The sequence below is a fragment of the Oncorhynchus gorbuscha genome, linkage group LG25, assembly GCF_021184085.1.
Source record: "Oncorhynchus gorbuscha isolate QuinsamMale2020 ecotype Even-year linkage group LG25, OgorEven_v1.0, whole genome shotgun sequence".
NCBI classification, from domain to species: Eukaryota; Metazoa; Chordata; class Actinopteri; order Salmoniformes; family Salmonidae; genus Oncorhynchus; species Oncorhynchus gorbuscha.
Genome location: NC_060197.1, coordinates 14893197 through 14912499, shown reverse-complemented (window position 1 = coordinate 14912499; position 19303 = coordinate 14893197).

Genomic DNA, 19303 nt, shown 5'->3' with positions numbered 1-19303 from the left:
CACACACACACACACACACACACACACACACACACACACACACACACACACACACACACACACACACACACACACACACACACATAAATAAATAAATACACACACACCTTGTGATATCTTTACCCTGAAGACATCATGAGGTGCTACTGTGGCTAAAAGCTGTGTGCTCAATGTGCCCACAAGGAGAACAGTGTGTTCTTAGAAGAACCAACAGCTCGTGGGGTATTATTATTTTTTTATCACGAACCCATGATTTGATTACATCCTTGGATGAACAGACTCAAGACTTATCCACAAATTCGTTTCTCCCCTCTGTCTACACCCCCCCCCCCTCTCTCTCTCTCTCTCTCTCTCTCTCTCTCTCTCTCTCTCTCTCTCTCTCTCTCTCTCTCTCTCTCTCTCTCTCTCTCTCTCTCTCTCTCTCTCTCTCTCTCTCTCTCTCTCTCTCTCTCTCTCTCTCTCTCTCTCTCTCTCTCTCTCTCTCTCTCTCTCTCTCTCTCTCTCTCTCTCTCAGCGGGTAAGAACTCAGGTGATAGCTTTTTCCCTGTAATTGTACATTCACAGCCACCTATATGAGAGACATCGGGATTTAACTTAAATCCTACATGAAAAGAGCCAGTGAGGTGCAGCCATTTAATCCACAGAGGGCGTAAAAAGAGAGAGAGTTTCTGATGAATCTTCAAATATATTCTTTGAATCACTTTCTACTATTCAAAAAAAAAAAATCCCCATCTGCAATGCTGAGATATTTAAGCATTCTCTCTGTGCACATTTTCTTTTGTTGTCTATGTGTATATTAAGGTATTTCTGCCAGTTATACAGTTCCATTTAATTATGCAAGGATCATCACTACCAATGTCAATCTCCATGGTGATAGAAGCTATTATTAAAGAGCTCTTATGTAATAAAACAAATGTATCTAACATTTTAAGACAAATGCAGTAATAATGGTTAGTTTATATTTGTTTCCTTCAGTCTTTTCTTGATTTATATTTATTGCGTGTGTGATGATGAAAGAGGATTTCATAAGTATAACATTGTTTTATAATTATCCATGTGAATGTATAAATCAAAGTATGCGTAATGCCATATGTAATGTAGTGGTGACAGTCAGTGTGTACTACTGTGTACTATTCAGTAAAATAAGTAAATCCTCCATTGGAAGCAATAAGGACACTCTCCTTCATCTTTCTCGGCATCTCCGTAGAAAGTTGCAATCTATCGGTTTCCACTGTCCGTAGTCATGTGTGCTTGGAGTCCAGCCAGAGATTCTTCAGCGGAAAGATTCATCTATACTCGAGTTGTTATTTTGTTAGTAGATCCACGATAACATTTACACAACATACAGAGTGCAAACCTTTCAAATGATTTTGAATACTAATAATGTATACATCAATAGTATTGTCTGAACCATTTCCTTTATTCACACCAGAGGTCAAAAGGGGATTATTGAATTGAATCATTTCATATAATTTTACGCCATGTATGGAAAACACACACAGCTAGCTGTATATGCCAGTAGCAGGTACTATAAAAGAGGTCAAACAACTCTATAAGCTCTCCATATACCTTATTACAGCTAGACATACCTACATAGGTCAGCCTGTGCAGCTGCAGGCAACATTTCCAATAAAAGTGAAATGCCAACATTTATTTATAATCCCAGTGCAGCTATAGCACCTCCAATGTATTAAATGTGATTATTTCTCTTGGAGGTTACCTGAGTAGCCAGCAATCACAAGAACAGCCAAGTTGACATTTGACGATTTACTGTGACAACAGAACTATGACTTTTCATCTTTGTCACATTAGAAAACCAATCTCAATTTCTCAGGCAGCGTTATATTTTGCGTTCTCCATTTAGCCTATATGACAAATCAATCATTTGCATCACAGAAATGCAAAGTCAATTGTATTGTTTGTAGATAACCCACCCAGTCCACAAACCTTGACCTGGAATAGCTGATAATAATATCAAATGACAGAGATAGACATTTTGTGTACTCCAAACTAAGCACCTTTGTTATCACGAATCTAGCATTGGTCCAGACAATCTCCATTCCTGACATGCATTGCAATGTATTTCCTGAAAAGTAGAGACAGGACGTCACGGTGAATTTGCCATAGCTTGTCAAAGGGAAAATGGTCAATCGCCATTTGTCTGTAACTTTCAGTTCTGCCTGGCCTCTCCATTTCCATCTAAACAACCATCTCTCCCATATCCTTTCTCCTACCTCCTGCTCCCTCTCAGATAAAGAGACGCTGTCCGACCTTCCACCACATGCAGACACACAAAGACAGAAAGACACTGACTCTCACACACACACACACACACACACACACACACACACACACACACACACACACACACACACACACACACACACACACACACACACACACACACACACACACACACACACACACACACACACACACACACACACACACACACACACACACACACACACACACACACACACACACACACACAGTCTCCAAAAACACATCTGCAATCATCAGTCGCTTTCTTCTTACGGAGCCAAATTGATTGGAGCTCGGCTGTGAGGCTAATAGAGCGTTGATCCATAGAGGACTGTTATCACATTTGCATGTTTCACTTGATTACCAACCTGGCACTGCCAGTAAAGTTACCACACGTGCACACTTGGGTGTCTTTGACATTAAAATAACAAAAAGTAACCCTGCAAAAAGTAAACAAAATTCCCTTTACATCAGAGCGTTCTATAGGCATTGTATAGCATTGTCTTACGTCAGCTAGAGTGACGACTCCGTGCCTTCGTCTGCAGTGCCGGTTGAGGGACGAGGGTCGTGTCGGAGTGAGGAAGGAAGACAATGGAAGCATAGTATCCGTTAGACACACACATTAGGATGTAAACATTATGAGACGTTATTGACAATGTGTCCTGTACATCTTTCCATCAATGAGAAAATCTGGTTCAAAATGAATGGAGGAAGGACATGACACCATGTGGTGGTTTTTGTACTAATTGCCCATCCCATCCTCCCATTGCCAAATGGATCATTGGTTTCCTGATCATTGGTGGATCGACTACACTCCTCTCTTGTCTCTGTGCTGTTTCCCCAGCTAGCGGAGCTATGCCTGCATGCAAATGTTATGAACAGATGATCAATGGCAAGCGAACCTAATGAGCTGTCCTCCACATGCATGTGCTTGCAATGACGGGGGAGAAAGAGTGAAAGAGTTCCGAGCGTGTGTCAGCTGCAACACGATCATGATGAGAGGGCGGTGTTTTCTAAATGTTCTAGAATCCTGGCTGTCCAGGGTCATGTTCTAGATTAGAACCTGCTCTAAGAATACATCACAATTGCCATTTGCTATTTTGCTCTGTAGGAGAGATGAGATGTCTGGCCTTGATGGAACTCATCTCTCTGTGTGTTCTGCTTTCCGTGAGAGGTGGCCTCATTCTGGTGATGTAATGATGACAGAGTAGGGATGAATTTTGGTAGATGGGGATGGAGAGAGGAAGGAAGGCTCTGGAGGCCTGTTCAATGTAGGAACAGAGACAGTCAAAAGCCACATCCACAGCAAATACTATGTGCTCTCATTTAACTGAGGTCTCACAAAAGGTCGTTATTAGGTCATTGTTACTGGTATGGGAGTTAACATGTTCTGTTTTATAATGCCCTTGCTGTGTCTCTGAGTATTAATTGAATCCATGGGTTTCCTTTAATTTACAGTACTTCTAATGATCTATGAGAGGTCATTCTCAGTGTTATCAAATTGACTTCGAGAAATATCCTCAAAGCAGGTACCTAGCCCAATATGGCATTATGATAATGATATACCCGCATCCGAAGCAGGCTTATAATATATAATGGTATTTCCCATTTGGGCTCAGAGTAGCATGAAGAAATAACATGCTAAATAAATGACATGTCAGAGATTCATGATTATACTGCTCAAGCGTATTACTCCCCCGTCATTCACAAAAACCGGAATAGCTATATTTACCAGACAATCGTGTGTTGTGGAAATACTGTACATGTCAAATGGCAACCCTCAAAAGGAAGGCCACATACATACAGTGCCTTCAAACAGTATTCACACCCCTTGACATTTTTGTTGTGTTACAAAGTTGGATTAACATTGATTTATTTGTCATTTTCTGTCAACCACCTACAAAAATAATGTAGAGTCAAAGTGGAAGAAATATTAGAACATTTGTAAAAAAAAAAAATACACAAATACACAAATAAACACTAATATACAGCATCTTGATTAGATAAATATTCAACCCACTGAGTCAATACATGTTAGAATCACCCTTGGCAGCGATTTGAGCTGTGAGTCTTTCTGAGCTTTCCACACCTGGATTGTGCAACATTTGCCCATTATTATTTTCAACATTCTTCAAGCTCTGACAAATATGGTTGTTGATCATTGCTAGACAACCATTTTCAGGTCTTGCCATAGAAGTAAATGTAACCCTCCTGTTGTGTTCGTTTCATTTGAATTAATTCTGTGTTCCCCGGTCCAGAATGACCGCCCCATTATAGCTGATTATAAATCCATAATAATACATATACATATATTTAGTCAGCCACCAATTGTGCAAGTTCTCCCACATAAAAAGATGAGAGAGGCCTGTAATTGTCATCATAGGTACACTTCAACTATGACAGACAAAATGAGGAAAATCAGAAAATCACATTGTAGGATTTTTAATGAATTTATTTGCAAATTAAGGTGGAAATATAAGTTTTTGGTCAATAACAAAAGTTTATCTCAATACTTTGTTATATACCCTTTGTTGGCAATGACTGGCTAGGGCACTCCAGGACCTTGAAATGCTTCTTACGAAGCCACTCCTTCGTTGCCCGGGCAGTGTGTTTGGGATCATTGTCATGCTGAAAGACCCAGCCACGTTTTATCTTCAATGCCCTTGCTGATGGAAGGAGGTTTTCACTCAAAATCTCACGATACATGGCCCCATACATTCTTTCCTTTACACGGATCAGTCGTCCTGTTCCCTTTGCAGAATAACAGCCCCAAAGCATGATGTTTCCTCCCCCATGCTTCACAGTAGGTATGGTGTTCTTTGGAGGCCTTGTCCTCCAAACACGACGAGTTGAGTTTTTACCAAAAAGTTATATTTTGGTTTCATCTGACCATATGACATTCTCCCAATCTTCTTCTGGATCATCCAAATGCTCTCTAGCATCAGTGGTCTTGTATGTCTTCCATTTCCTAATAATTGCTCCCACAGTTAATTTCTTCAAACCAAGCTGCTTACCTATTGCAGATTCAGTCTTCCCAGCCTGGTACAGGTCTATAATTTTGTTTCTGGTGTCCTTTGACAGCTCTTTGATCTTGGCCATAGTGGAGTTTGGAGTGTGCCTGTTTGAGGTTGTGGACAGGTGTCTTTTATACTGATAACAAATTCAAACAGGTGCCATTAATACAGGTAACAAGTGGAGGACAGATGAGCCTCTTCAAGAAGAAGTTACAGGTCTGTGAGAGCCAGAAATATTGCTTGTTTGTAGGTGACCAATTTTCCACCATAATTTGCAAATAAATTCATTAAAAATCCTACAATGTGATGAAAATTACAGGCCTCTCTCATCTTTTTAAGTGGTAGAACTTGCACAATTGGTGGCTGACAAAATACTTTTTTGCCCCACTGTATTATCAGCTAATGTTGTGTTAGATCTTTTTATCAAATGAAGTTATTGTGAACATTACATGTTTTGAACTTCTATTTTCTACTTATGGCCTGTAGGCCTCATTGACCTGAGCTCATACAACTAGTTTTTGAGTAAGAAAAAGCATAATGTATGGATTATTTTGACTATAACAAATACTCAGATGAAACCTATTGTGCTATTTATCACATACTACTTTGCGTCAAAGTTGATCATGTACTCTCACCTCACCAGTGTCATGATCAAAGATATGATCAAGAGCCTCACATACGGTATATTGTTTGGTCATTGTGCTGCCACAGAATGAATTGTGGGCAAGGCCTCAAAAAAGCTTTACATACCAGAACTGCAAGAAAAGTTCTATATAATATTGAAACAATGTTGCGATTGTTTGTGAGAATGCCAAGAGGTATGGTTCCCATGGGGGAAAGGTTTCTGTGGGGGTTGACATGGAAGCCAAGAAGAGGAGTGAGGTGTATGTTTGTGCTTGTGTGTGTGTGTGTGTGTGTGTGTGTGTGTGTGTGTGTGTGTGTGTGTGTGTGTGTGTGTGTGTGTGTGTGTGTGTGTGTGTGTGTGTGTGTGTGTGTGTGTGTGTGTGTGTGTGTGTGTGTGTGTGTGTGTGTGTGTGTGTGTGTGTGTGTGTGTGTGTGTGTGTGTGTGTGTGTGTGTGCTCAAACACACATGCATGTGGGGGTCTGAGAGAAGTGTGTCCATCTGATGAATGGGCATGTGCCTGAACTCAACTTCATACACTAACTGTAGTTTTTCATTTCTAATGACAAGTCATTTTTGACAGGGAACACCACAGGTGTACAAGAGTTCAAATGTAATAAATGTAATAAAAATCATCAAAATGTATTTTGTGTGTTCATATGCCCTGTGTAGACAAGTCATGGAACCTTATTACAATCAGATTAAATGACCTACATTTTTCAGAGAGAAAACTTGTGAATCGGTCCAATTCGACCAGAACCCAGCAGGAGGGTTAAGTCAAAATTATTACTCAGCCACTTAAAACCATTCACTGTCTTCTTAGTACGCATCTCCAGTGTAGAATTAACCTTGTGTATAAGGTTATTGTCCTGCTGAAAGGTGAATTCCTCTCCCAGTGTCTGGTGGGAAGCAAACTTAACCAGGCTTTCCTCTAAACACTTTGCCTGTGCTTAGCTCCATTCCGTAGATTTTTTATCCTAAAAAAACTCCCCAGTCCTTCACGATTACAAGCATACCCATAACATGATGCAGCCACCACTATGCTTGAAAAAACAGAGAGTGGTACTCAGTAATGTGTTGTATTGGATTTTCCGCAAATGTAACAGTTTGTATTCAGGGCAAAAAGTTTGCTGCTTTGCCACATGTTTTTGCAGTATTACTTTACCGCCTTGTTGCAAACAGGATGCATGTTTAGGAATATTTTTATTCTGTACAGGCTTCATTCTTCTCAATCTGTCAATTAAATTGAATTTGTGGAGTAACTACAAGGTTGTTGATCAATCCTCAGTTTTCTCCTATCACAGCCATAGAATTATATAAATGTTTTAATAAAGTCACCATTGGTCTCCTGGTGAATTCCCTGAATGGTTTCCTTCCTCTCCTGCAACTGAGTTAAGAAGGACGGCTGTATCTTTGTAGCGACTGGGTGTATTGATACACAATCTCTGAAATGTCATTAAAAGCTTCACAATGCTCAAAGGGATATTCAATGTCTGTGGGATTATTTAAGTTACTCTTTAAAGATATACCATTATGGGGTATTGTGTGTAGGCCAGTGACCAAAAATCAAAATGTAATACATTTTAAATTCAGGCTGTAACACAACAAAATGTGGAAAAAGTGGGAATACTTTCAGATGGCACTGTACATCATTCATTATACATTTCTATCTTGATGCTTTATTAATTTGTATATTTTCATCTATCAAAAATAGAGCATGTGTCCAGCATGTGCTTAGAATGCTTCCATTCTCATGAGTTATTTTCTATGTGGTGAATTCCAATGCTAATTTCCTTAGCATTTTGGCATGTTTTTTCTAGATTTAGTACATGAAACAACATTTCTAAAGCAAACATTATCCCTTAGGTCTAGCGCAGCAAATATTTCAACCGGTTAAGCATTTGTTGCAGAATTGTGATTCAAATATGTTTTTTAATTGGGTTAGCCATCAGTGACGGAGTTGACAAGCGACTGATATTCAAAACAGACATATTTTTGCCTCTAAAAATAGAAGTTCAGTATAAACATTTGTAAAATATGGAAAAGTATTACTTTCAAAATCCCTAATAAAAACATAATCATTCTATCAGATCTTTTAGCCCTCTGACGGAGTTAATGTGTTACAGAGTTGACAAAATAAACATTTTATTTTACATTAAAGTGGTATACACTGTAGCAATTTTGATTTTACTCAGTTGCTTTATGACTCAACAACGTAATTAAATGTAACATATTTGAACCAAAATTAATATTCTATAAGGCAAATGGAGTTGACAGTTTATGGTTGTGACCATGGTGATTACAATATTGTTTGTTTAAAATAAAACGTTACAGATCATGAATTGTCTTCTGGCACTATATATAATAAGGACATGAATAAGGGGTCCTTATGGTATAGCTGGCCCTGTTCATTCCTGATTCATTTAGGGTTTTAGACAAATCTGACGGAGTTGACCAATTCTCCGGACACATCTTTTAGGAACCACAGTTTGGACAGAAGTATTATTTAAAGTCACGGAGGGCAACACACTACATACTGTAAGATAATGTTTCAGCTAATATCCATTATTGCCAGTTTTTTTACTTTAAAAACTTTTTTGGAGAGTTTGAAATTGTGATCCTTTGCTTTGGATAAGGGCATTTCCAGACATAGAGCCAAAAGTATTTATTAATTTGAAGTATTTATACAATTCCCAAAACAAATATTTTACTTATAAAATTACCCCAAATGTAAAGGTTTTTCTCAAATAATGCAACAACATAAATTGTTTCAACTATAGAAATAAGGTTTCCCTGCCGGAAAAGGATTTTCCTGGCTTTCAAGAATCCCTGAACTAATGTCCTGCTATTTTACACATTTTTCCATGAAGCTGAGAGAAAATGTTGCAGTTTTAAAGCAAATTTCCTGTCATAAACAATAGTAATTCATGGCTTATGATGCATTCATTTGCTTTCTGGGAGGCCAGAACTCTTTCTGGGAGGCCAGAACTCTTTCTGGGAGGCCAGAACTCTCTCTGGGAGGCCACAACTCTCTCTGGAAGGCCAGCACTCTCTCTGGGAGGCCAGAACTCTTTCTGGGAGGCCAGAACTCTTTCTGGGAGGCCAGAACTCTTTCTGGGAGGCCAGAACTCTCTCTGGGAGGCCACAACTCTCTCTGGAAGGCCAGCACTCTCTCTGGGAGGCCAGAACTCTTTCTGGGAGGCCAGAACTCTCTCTGGGAGGCCACAACTCTCTCTGGAAGGCCAGCACTCTCTCTGGGAGGCCAGAACTCTTTCTGGGAGGCCAGAACTCTCTCTGGGAGGCCACAACTCTCTCTGGAAGGCCAGAACTCTTTTTGGGAGGCCAGAACTCTTTCTGGGAGGCCAGAACTCTTTCTGGGAGGCCAGAATCCCCCCCCCCCCCAAAAAAATGTGACGTTTGGAACCAGTTTGAAATTTGGTTTGAGAAATATGGATGAACGTCTAATTATGACATAAGACTGTGAGAGCTTGTTGGACTTCCGACTCGCGTTAAGCACACATAAATGGAACATAATTATCTTTTTATGCACGTTTCTCTCTAAGCGTATTCTGATGACCTTAAGCATGAGAATAGCATGGGGGTGGAGATCAAAGAAATTAAGGTGGAGAAGGGGTGTCAAATCAAATCAAATCAAATCAAATCAAATTTTATTTGTCACATACACATGGTTAGCAGATGTTAATGCGAGTGTAGCGAAATGCTTGTGCTTCTAGTTCCGACAATGCAGTGATAACCAACAAGTAATCTAACTAACAATTCCAAAACTACAGTCTTATACACAGTGTAAGGGGATAAGGAACATGTACATAAGGATATATGAATGAGTGATGGTACAGAGCAGCATACAGTAGATGGTATCGAGTACAGTATATACATATGAGATGAGTGTGTAGACAAAGTAAACAAAGTGGCATAGTTAAAGTGGCTAGTGATACATGTGTTACATAAGGATGCAGTCGATGTTGTAGAGTACAGTATATACATATGTATATGAGATGAATAATGTAGGGTAAGTAACATTATATAAGGTAGCATTGTTTAAAGTGGCTAGTGATATATTTACATAATTTCCCATCAATTCCCATTATTAAAATGGCTGGAGTTGGGTCAGTGTCAATGACAGTGTGTTGGCAGCAGCCACTCAATGTTAGTGGTGGCTATTTAACAGTCTGATGGCCTTGAGATAGAAGCTGTTTTTCAGTCTCTCGGTCCCAGCTTTGATGCACCTGTACTGACCTCGCCTTCTGGATGATAGCGGGGTGAACAGGCAGTGGTTCGGGTGGTTGATGTCCTTGATGATCTTTATGGCCTTCCTGTAACAACGGGTGGTGTAGGTGTCCTGGAGGGCAGGTAGTTTGCCCCCGGTGATGCGTTGTGCAGTCCTCACTACCCTCTGGAGAGCCTTACGGTTGAGGGCGGAGCAGTTGCCGTACCAGGCGGTGATACAGCCCGCCAGGATGCTCTCGATTGTGCATCTGTAGAAGTTTGTGAGTGCTTTTGGTGACAAGCCGAATTTCTTCAGCCTCCTGAGGTTGAATAGGCGCTGCTGCGCCTTCTTCACGACGCTGTCAGTGTGAGTGGACCAATTCAGTTTGTCTGTGATGTGTATGCCGAGGAACTTAAAACTAGCTACCCTCTCCACTACTGTTCCATCGATGTGGATAGGGGTGTTCCCTCTGCTGTTTCCTGAAGTCCACAATCATCTCCTTAGTTTTGTTGACGTTGAGTGTGAGGTTATTTTCCTGACACCACACTCCAAGGGCCCTCACCTCCTCCCTGTAGGCCGTCTCGTCGTTGTTGGTAATCAAGCCTACCACTGTTGTGTCGTCCGCAAACTTGATGATTGAGTTGGAGGCGTGCGTGGCCACGCAGTCGTGGGTGAACAGGGAGTACAGGAGAGGGCTCAGAACGCACCCTTGTGGGGCCCCCGTGTTGAGGATCAGCGGGGAGGAGATGTTGTTGCCTACCCTCACCACCTGGGGGCGGCCCGTCAGGAAGTCCAGTACCCAGTTGCACAGGGCGGGGTCGAGATACAGTCCACTGTATTCGGACCTAGACTTAATTCCCTTCTAATTACAAACAATTACAAACAAACAATGTCCAGCAACCTCTCGGTTCCAAGTGGAACATCATCTACTTTATTTTTTCTGATAGAAATAACACCACTGTCTATGCACTGCAATTTACAAATGGATAAGCGCTATTGATAACTGCTAAGCAAATGAGTAAATTGTTTGGATAAGGGGATTGTAAATATATAGTGCCTTCAGAATGTATGCAAGCCGCTTCACTTATTACACCATTTGTTGTTAGAGCCTAAATCATTCTTCTCACCCGTCAGCCTGCATTAGAAATGGATCACAATACCCCATAACGACAACGTGAAAACAGGTGAAAGAAATGTTTACAAATGTATTGAAAATGAAATACAGAAGTATTAAGACCCCTTTGCTATGGCACAAAACCCCATAAAGAAAAAGTGAAAACATGTTTTGCAAATTTATAGAAAATTAAATACAGAAATATGTCATTTACATAAGTATTCACACCCCTTTGCTATGACACTCCGAGTCTAAATGGAGCTCAGGTTCATCCAGTTTCCTTTGATCAGCCTTGGGGTGTCACCGCAACTTTACGGAAAGCCACTCCTGAGAAAAAGGCACATGGCTGCACACCTAGAGCTTGCAAAAAGGCACCTGAAAGACTCTGAGATCATAAGGCAAATGATTCTGTGGTCTGATGAAACAAAAATGTAACTCCTTAGTCTGAATGCAAAGTCCTGTATCTGGAGAAAACCAGGCACAGATCATCACCCGTCTAACACCATCCCTACAGTGAAGCATGGTGGTGGCAGCATCATGCTATGGGGATGCTTTTCAGCGACAGGGACTGGGAGACTGATAAGGATAACGGAACAGTGAATGGAGCCAAATACAGGCAAATCATTGATGAGAAACTGCTTCAGAGTAAAATGACTTTAGACTGGGGCGAATATTTACATTCCAACAGGATAATGACCTAAAGCCTACAGACAAAGCAATACTGGAATGGCTTCAGAACAAGAATGTAAAAGTCCTTGAGTGGCCCAGCCTAAGCCCAGACTTGAATCCCAGTGAAGATCTGAGGAAAAACTTGAAGATTGCTGTTTACTGCCACTCCTCATCCAACTTAACAGAGCTTGAGAAAATCTGCAAGGAAGAATGGGAGAAAATCCTGAAATTCAGATGTGCAAAGTAGATCCAGACATACCCAAGACGACTCAAAGCTGTAAACTCCGCCAAAAGTACATATACAAAGTACTAACTCAGGAGTGGGAATACTTATGTAAATTAGATATTTCATTTTCTATACATTTGCAAAGATTTCTAAAAAACCCAAATTTAATCAATGTAGGCTGTAACACAACAAAACTTGTAGTAAGTCAAGGGGTATGAATACTTTCTGAAGGCACTGTAAATGACAAGTGTTTTAGATCTATTTTACCTTATGATAGATCGCTGGAGACAAATGTGAAACCAGTCAGATGGCAGCAAACTGAAGTATATCAACATATAACCTTTTCCACAGTGAAGTTTATGAAATGCTGACATAACTTGGGATGACATTTGGAGACACAAGCTATGTGTCTGTACCTCGTTTCTGTAGCCAGGTGCAGACGACAGTATAGCGCCAAACCTACCGAAATTATTTATGATTTCTAGAACGTTTTAATTACATGCCCAGACTTTTCACTGTGTTTAAAAAAAAAACAATTTGCACGATGTTAAATATTAGCCACGATCGGTAGCCACCATCAGTTATACCCACATACATTTGTAACAGTCACTGATTTAAGTGTTAGTTTCCTTTAAATGTTGCATTATTCCTTTGCATCGTTATTTGACCTTTCTTTCCTCTGTCACGTGGTCATGTGGTTGATCCTGCTAGAAGTAGTGGATCATGTTAGGCTAAAAGTATTACAGGTTTGGGACATGTATTTGAATCATTATGTAACGCAGGCCGTCCTTCTGTAGCTCAGTTGGTAGAGCATGGCGCTTGTAACGCCAGGGTAGTGGGTTCGATCCCCGGGACCACCCATACGTAGAATGTATGCACACATGACTGTAAGTCGCTTTGGATAAAAGCGTCTGCTAAATGGCATATATTATTATTATTATATAGTTTAAACGTGGAGCCTGGAGCACGGTTCACGACGACTGGACTGTTGTCATCACAGTTCCATGATGAGTGAAGATTACAGAGGTAGATTTATAGGACTGTTCACCCCTTATTGTACAATTTTATCACCTTCCAATATTTCATGGATTAAACTATTTAAAATGGCAGCATTCAGGATGAATCAAACCACTATATAATATATGTTGTGTGTAAAGGCTCTCCGAACCAGTGTTTTTGTGTTATTCATAACAACTTTAGTCAGAACACAATACTTTTTAAATCTACCAATTGGTGCTGGAAAGGAGAATATGTGTAAATTTACATGGCTTTCTTCATCTATCCAAGAAATGTATAATTAAAGGTACACCAAATTTAAAGGGATGGCTTTAGACAAATGTACTGAAACCCCTTTGAATCGGCCCTTTGTTGACAAAAAGAGATGCCTAATTAGATTTGTATAGATTTCTTTTAAGTCGTTCCTAAAGCGTCTCTGTGGAATCCTTTGTTCTCTTTTCATGTTATCGACATTCCATACCATTATTATCCATCTATAGAATATGTAAGCAAGGCACATTGTTCACCACATCATTCGGTTGCCTTGGTTGTTGTTTTGATGCTTGTCAACACTGCTTCCTGGTTCAGCTTTTATGCTAAACTTATCAGGAAGCTGGAACATGCTTTGATATCAAGTCTCACTGGTGCCTATCGAGATTGTGTTCAGTCAGGTCTCGTTGTTACATACAAATACCTATACTGTATTATCCATAATAGGCGAGCGGGACTGAATATACGGATTCTAGTTGTGACACACTGTAGAATTGCAAATGTCATATCCTTTCAGTTCATTACACAGTTCCTTAGAAACTAAAATCACAATTGCCCAAGCAAAAAATAAATCATGTGTTTTATGTTCATCATCCTTCGAGCTGATTTCTTCCTCCCTTTCTCTCCAGCTGTCTCCTCTCATTCCGGAAAATACAAATCCTTCAAATTAAACCAGATCACTGCAAAAACTAACTGCAATTTTATATTGACGATGACTTCATCAGATTAGGTGCAATTGAAATGAGAAAGGAGAGACTACAGCGACACACATTGGCGCCACAATCAGCTTCTCAAAGTTAATATACACATTTAAGCAGTGTACAAACTTAACATGATGAACGGGAATGACATTTAATCTTACGGGTGGCCAAAAATAACTCACTGAAAGCCACACCCCCACTAGACCACACCTCCTGAACGTAATTTAAAGATTATATTAACAAAGACCCAGAATGAAAGTGAATAAAACCCCAATTGATGGTGAAATTAACCCATGTTTGTGTAATCAAAAAGTATTGCCTATTGGGGGCCAGGCTTTCAGTTATTTTTGGCCAACTGTGAGAGTAAATTCCATTCCTGTTCATGTTAAATTCATATACCGCATATCTTACTTAAGTACCCGAAATACCCCCAATTCATGTTGTTCAGTTCAAAAGAATACAAAATAAACATCGCTGACACCATTCAAACCAATGAGGGTTTGGAACTTTAAAGTCAATAATCTTATAATCATCTTTTTGCAGATAGAATCTTATAGTCCTAAACTCTCCATTTTTAACACTCTCTCAATCCAGTCGAAAGAAACGGTGATAATGAGGATCATCCTCACTCTCTGAAGCCTCAGTCCATTAGCGGCACCTCTCCCTCTCTCTAGTGATTGGGCAACAAAGATTCCTGAAGCATTTAGCATTTCCAGCCAATTGTGTCAAAAATAGATTAATTACCAGAGGCTTTGATCAAAACAGTGTACATTAGTGGCTCCTGCTGGTCAAAATAAGTTAAAACAAACCTATTATTATAGATGACGTCGCACACGCCATAGCGTGTGCACAGAGTAGCCTTTTGCCCAAAACTGATACCAAACCAATCAGGTGGTTGTTCGACAAAATGAACCTTTGGACGTCATTGTGCTTCTGATAAAGTGATACAAGCAACGACACACTGTTTCGAAGTAAAATGCTTTGTGACGCATGCCTCAGAGCTCCGGTATCTCACTACCTCTCTCTTTTCCCACGCACAGTTCAACAGTCAATCCTATATTCCATGATCCAACGTAGCCACAATCATTCAAATCAAACCAGAAATGGCTATTTTCATGGACTTCACTGGCCTTTGTTAGAGCTCTCTTTCTCTCTATTCTCCAGTATTAACTCAACAATAACAGGGTTATTGGGCCGGTGTCTATACGGGTCCACACTTTTGAGTGTTAAGGGCTCTATTCAATTTGAAACGTGGAACGTCAGCTTTACAGCGTGATTGAAATTGAAAGGCAATGTTCCCGCTTTAGCGGTGACTGTATTCACGGTAAACGCTGCATATGTCGACTCAATCAGAAATGACCTTTACATTTATATCTCAGTATCTCTAACACTTCGGCTTTACAGATTGAATAGAGCCATAAATTAACACTGTGCTTAGTGTTCACACTGTTACACTTTGTCAGTGTTAGTGAATGAACACTTTCAGTGTTATGCAATAACACCGCATATAGTATTTTTTAACACATGGAAGTCTACAGTGACAAAATTGAGCTCAGGTGCATCCTGCGTCCATTAACGATCCTTGAGATGTTTCTGAAACTTGATTGGAGTCCACCTGTGGTAAATTCAATTGATTGGACATGATTTGGAAAGATACACACCTGTCTATATATGGTCCCACAGTTGACAGTGCATGTCAGAGCAAAAAGCAAAAACCAAGCCATGAGGTCGAAGGAATGAAGCATGGGGGTGGCAGCATCATGCTGTGTGGATGTTTTTCAGCTGCAGAGACAGGGAGACTAGTCAGGATAGAGGGAAAGATGACCGGAACTGGTTCAAACATCTCTGGAGAGGCCTGAAATTAGCTGTTTAGCGAATCTCTCCATCCAACCTGAGAGAGCTTGAGAGGATCTGCGGAGAAGAATGGGATAAACTCCCAAAAAACAGGTGTGCCAAGCTTGTAGCGTCATACCCAAGAAGACTTGAGGCTGTAATCGCTGCTTAAGGTGCTTCAACAAAGTACTGAGCAAAGGGTCTGAATGCGTATGTAAATGTAATATGTCCTATTTTTTCTTTTTTTAATAAATACAGTTGAAGTCGGAAGTTTACCTACACCTTAGCCAAATACATTTAAACTCAGTTTTTCACAATTCCTGACATTTAATCCTAGTAAAAATTCCCTGTCTTATTTCAGTTAGGATCACCTCTTTATTTTAAGAATGTGAAGTGTCAGAATAATAGTAAATAGAATGATTAATTTAATTATTATTATTTTTTTAAATCACATTCCCTGTGGGTCAGAAGTTCACATACACTCAATTAGTATTTGAGAGCATTGCCTTTAGATTGTTTAACTTGGGTCAAATGTTTTGGGTAGCTTTCCACAGGCTTCCCAAACTAAGTTGGGTTAATTTTGTCCCATTCCTTCTGACAGAGCTGGTGTAACTGAGTCAGGTTTGTAGGCCTCCTTGCTCGCACACGCTTTTTCAGGTCTGCCCAAAAATGTTCTATACGATTTAAGTCAGGGCTTTGTGATGGCCACCCCAATACCCTGATTTGTTCTCCTTAAGTCATTTTGCCAAGTATGCTTGGGGTCATTGTACATTTGGAAGACCCATTTGCGACCAAGCTTTAACTTCCTGACTGATGTCTTGAGATGCTTTAATATATCCACATAATTTTCCTACCTCATGATGCTATCTATTTTGTGAAGTGCACCAGTCCCTCCTGCAGCAAAGCACCCCCACAACATGATGCTGCCACCCCTGTGCTTCACAGTTGGGATGGTGTTCTTCGGCTGGCAAGCGTTCCCCTTTTTCCTCCAAACATAACGATAGTCATTAAGGCCAAACAGTTCTATTTCTGTTTCATCAGACCAGAGGACATTTCTCCAAAAAGTACAATCTTTGTCCCCATGTGCAATTGCAAACCTTAGTCTGGCTTTTTTTATGGCGGTTTTGGAGCAGTGGCTTCTTCTTTGCTGAGCGGCCTTTCAGGTTATGTCGACATAGGACTCGTTTTACTGTAGAAATAGATACTTTTGTACCTGTTTCCTCCAGCATCTTTACAAGGTCCTTTGCTGTTGTTTTGGGATTGATTTGCACTTTTCGGACCAAAGTACGTTCATCAGACAGAATGCGTCTCCTTCCTGAGCGGTATGACGGCTGCGTGGTCCCATGGTGTTTATACTTGCGTACTATTGTTTGTACAGATGAACCTAGTACCTGCAGGAGTTTGGAAATTGCTCCCAAGGATGGACCAGACTTGTGGAGGTCTACAATTATTTTTCTGAGACCTTGGCTGATTTCTTTTGATTTTCCCATGATGTCATGCAAAGAGTCACTGCGTTTGAAGGTAGGCCTTGAAAAACATCCACAGGTACACCTCCAATTGACTCAAATGATGCAAATTAGCCTATCAGAAGCTTCTAACGCCATTACATGATTTTCTGGAATTTTCCAAGGCGCAGTCAACTTAGTGTATGTAAACTTCTGACCCACTGGAATTGTGATACAGTGAATAATAAGTGAAATAATCTGTCTGTAAACAATTGTTGGAAACATTACTTGTGTCTTGCACAAATCAGATGTCCTATCCGACTTGCCAAAACTATAGTTTGTTGACAAGACATTCGTGGAGTGGTTGGAAAAATATTTTTAATGACTCCAACCCAAGTGCATGTAAATGTCCAACTTTAACTATATATATATATATATATATATATATATATATATATATATATATATATTTATATATTTGCAAACATTTCTATATCTGGTATACTTTCTAGAATAATTAAGAGCAAGCATTATATCGTGGTGGAAAGGGCGGTAATTACATCGTTTTTCCTATTCTTTTTTGAAGATTTGGGAATGAGATTCACTATAGACTTATGCCAAGTGGATGGCAGTATACTGTACTCGAAACAAATGTTGAGCAAATCATGTAGGACGTCAATTTGTTTAGGGGATTTTAAAACTTCATTAGACAGTTCATCAACGCCAAATGCGTTCCCATTTTTTTGCAGTCAATCACCTTCTTAACTTCTGCCACAGACAGCTCCTCATTTAAATATGGGTTACTTAAATAAGAGGGTTCTGACAATGTATTTTCCAGTTTAGTTCTCAAGGAACATGGGTCTTTATAAAACTCTTCCTCAAAATATGCCACATTTTCTTTACCTAAGAACAAACTAACAAACCCCTTCTCCCACTCCTTAAGTACCTGTATAATATCAGAGTTCAGCCCCCCCTGCTCTCCTTAGACTTCCATTGGAATTTTCTTATGTCGTTTTTGGTCCTAACTTGTTTATTCGTCTCCAATTTCTTGTCTGTATCTCCTCAATGTGTAATAGCTGCCCTCTCTGGTATCTCCGTTTGAATTAGGCATCGTCTTTAATCAAATTCCCTCCTAAAACGTTCTCTTGTATTCCTATATTTACACTGTAAAAATAAATACTCAGCCTTGCGGCATGACAGACCCTTGGTCCGTTAACTCATCATTCCAATAAGTCTCGTTCGGCGCGTAAACTTTCCTGGACTTGGGGGCGTGTATTCTTTATTTGATCATTCCCCCCCCCCCCCCATTTCAGAATATATGAAATCACAAAATGTTTCATACCACACATCTAAATCAAATGTTGCTGCTTGGCAACTTTGCAGAGTTGTGATGAGTTCTACCAGAGCGCTACATGCCAATATCAGAACATAGAAAGTCATTTTGCACATTTATTTTCTTTACATTTAGGCCTATACGTGGTACAGGTATGTAAGCGTTTGCCCCGAGTGATGCGTACTAATACCTGGTTGAGAAAATATCACAAATAAAAGATCAATCAAGTCAAACCATCCGGTATCTCCAACCGTCGGTGTAGGTTGTGACACCTTATATTCCTAACAACTTTCTAGACAGTCATGGAGGGTAACTACATAGTCCACCAAAGCTTTTCCTTCGCCAGATATGGATGTAAAAGTTATCGCTGAAGGGGCATATCCTTCCATTAATGATACACATTTTACAGTCCTGAAGGAATCCTAATAGGGTTTTCTCCAGGATGATTAACAAAGCCATCCAAAGCAACACGCGATGGAATATCATCAACATCATTGATATAGTCATCTAACCTCCCAATTCGACTGTTAAGATCCCCACATATGTAAATAGCATCTGCTTCTGTATATAGGTGTACTTGAATTATA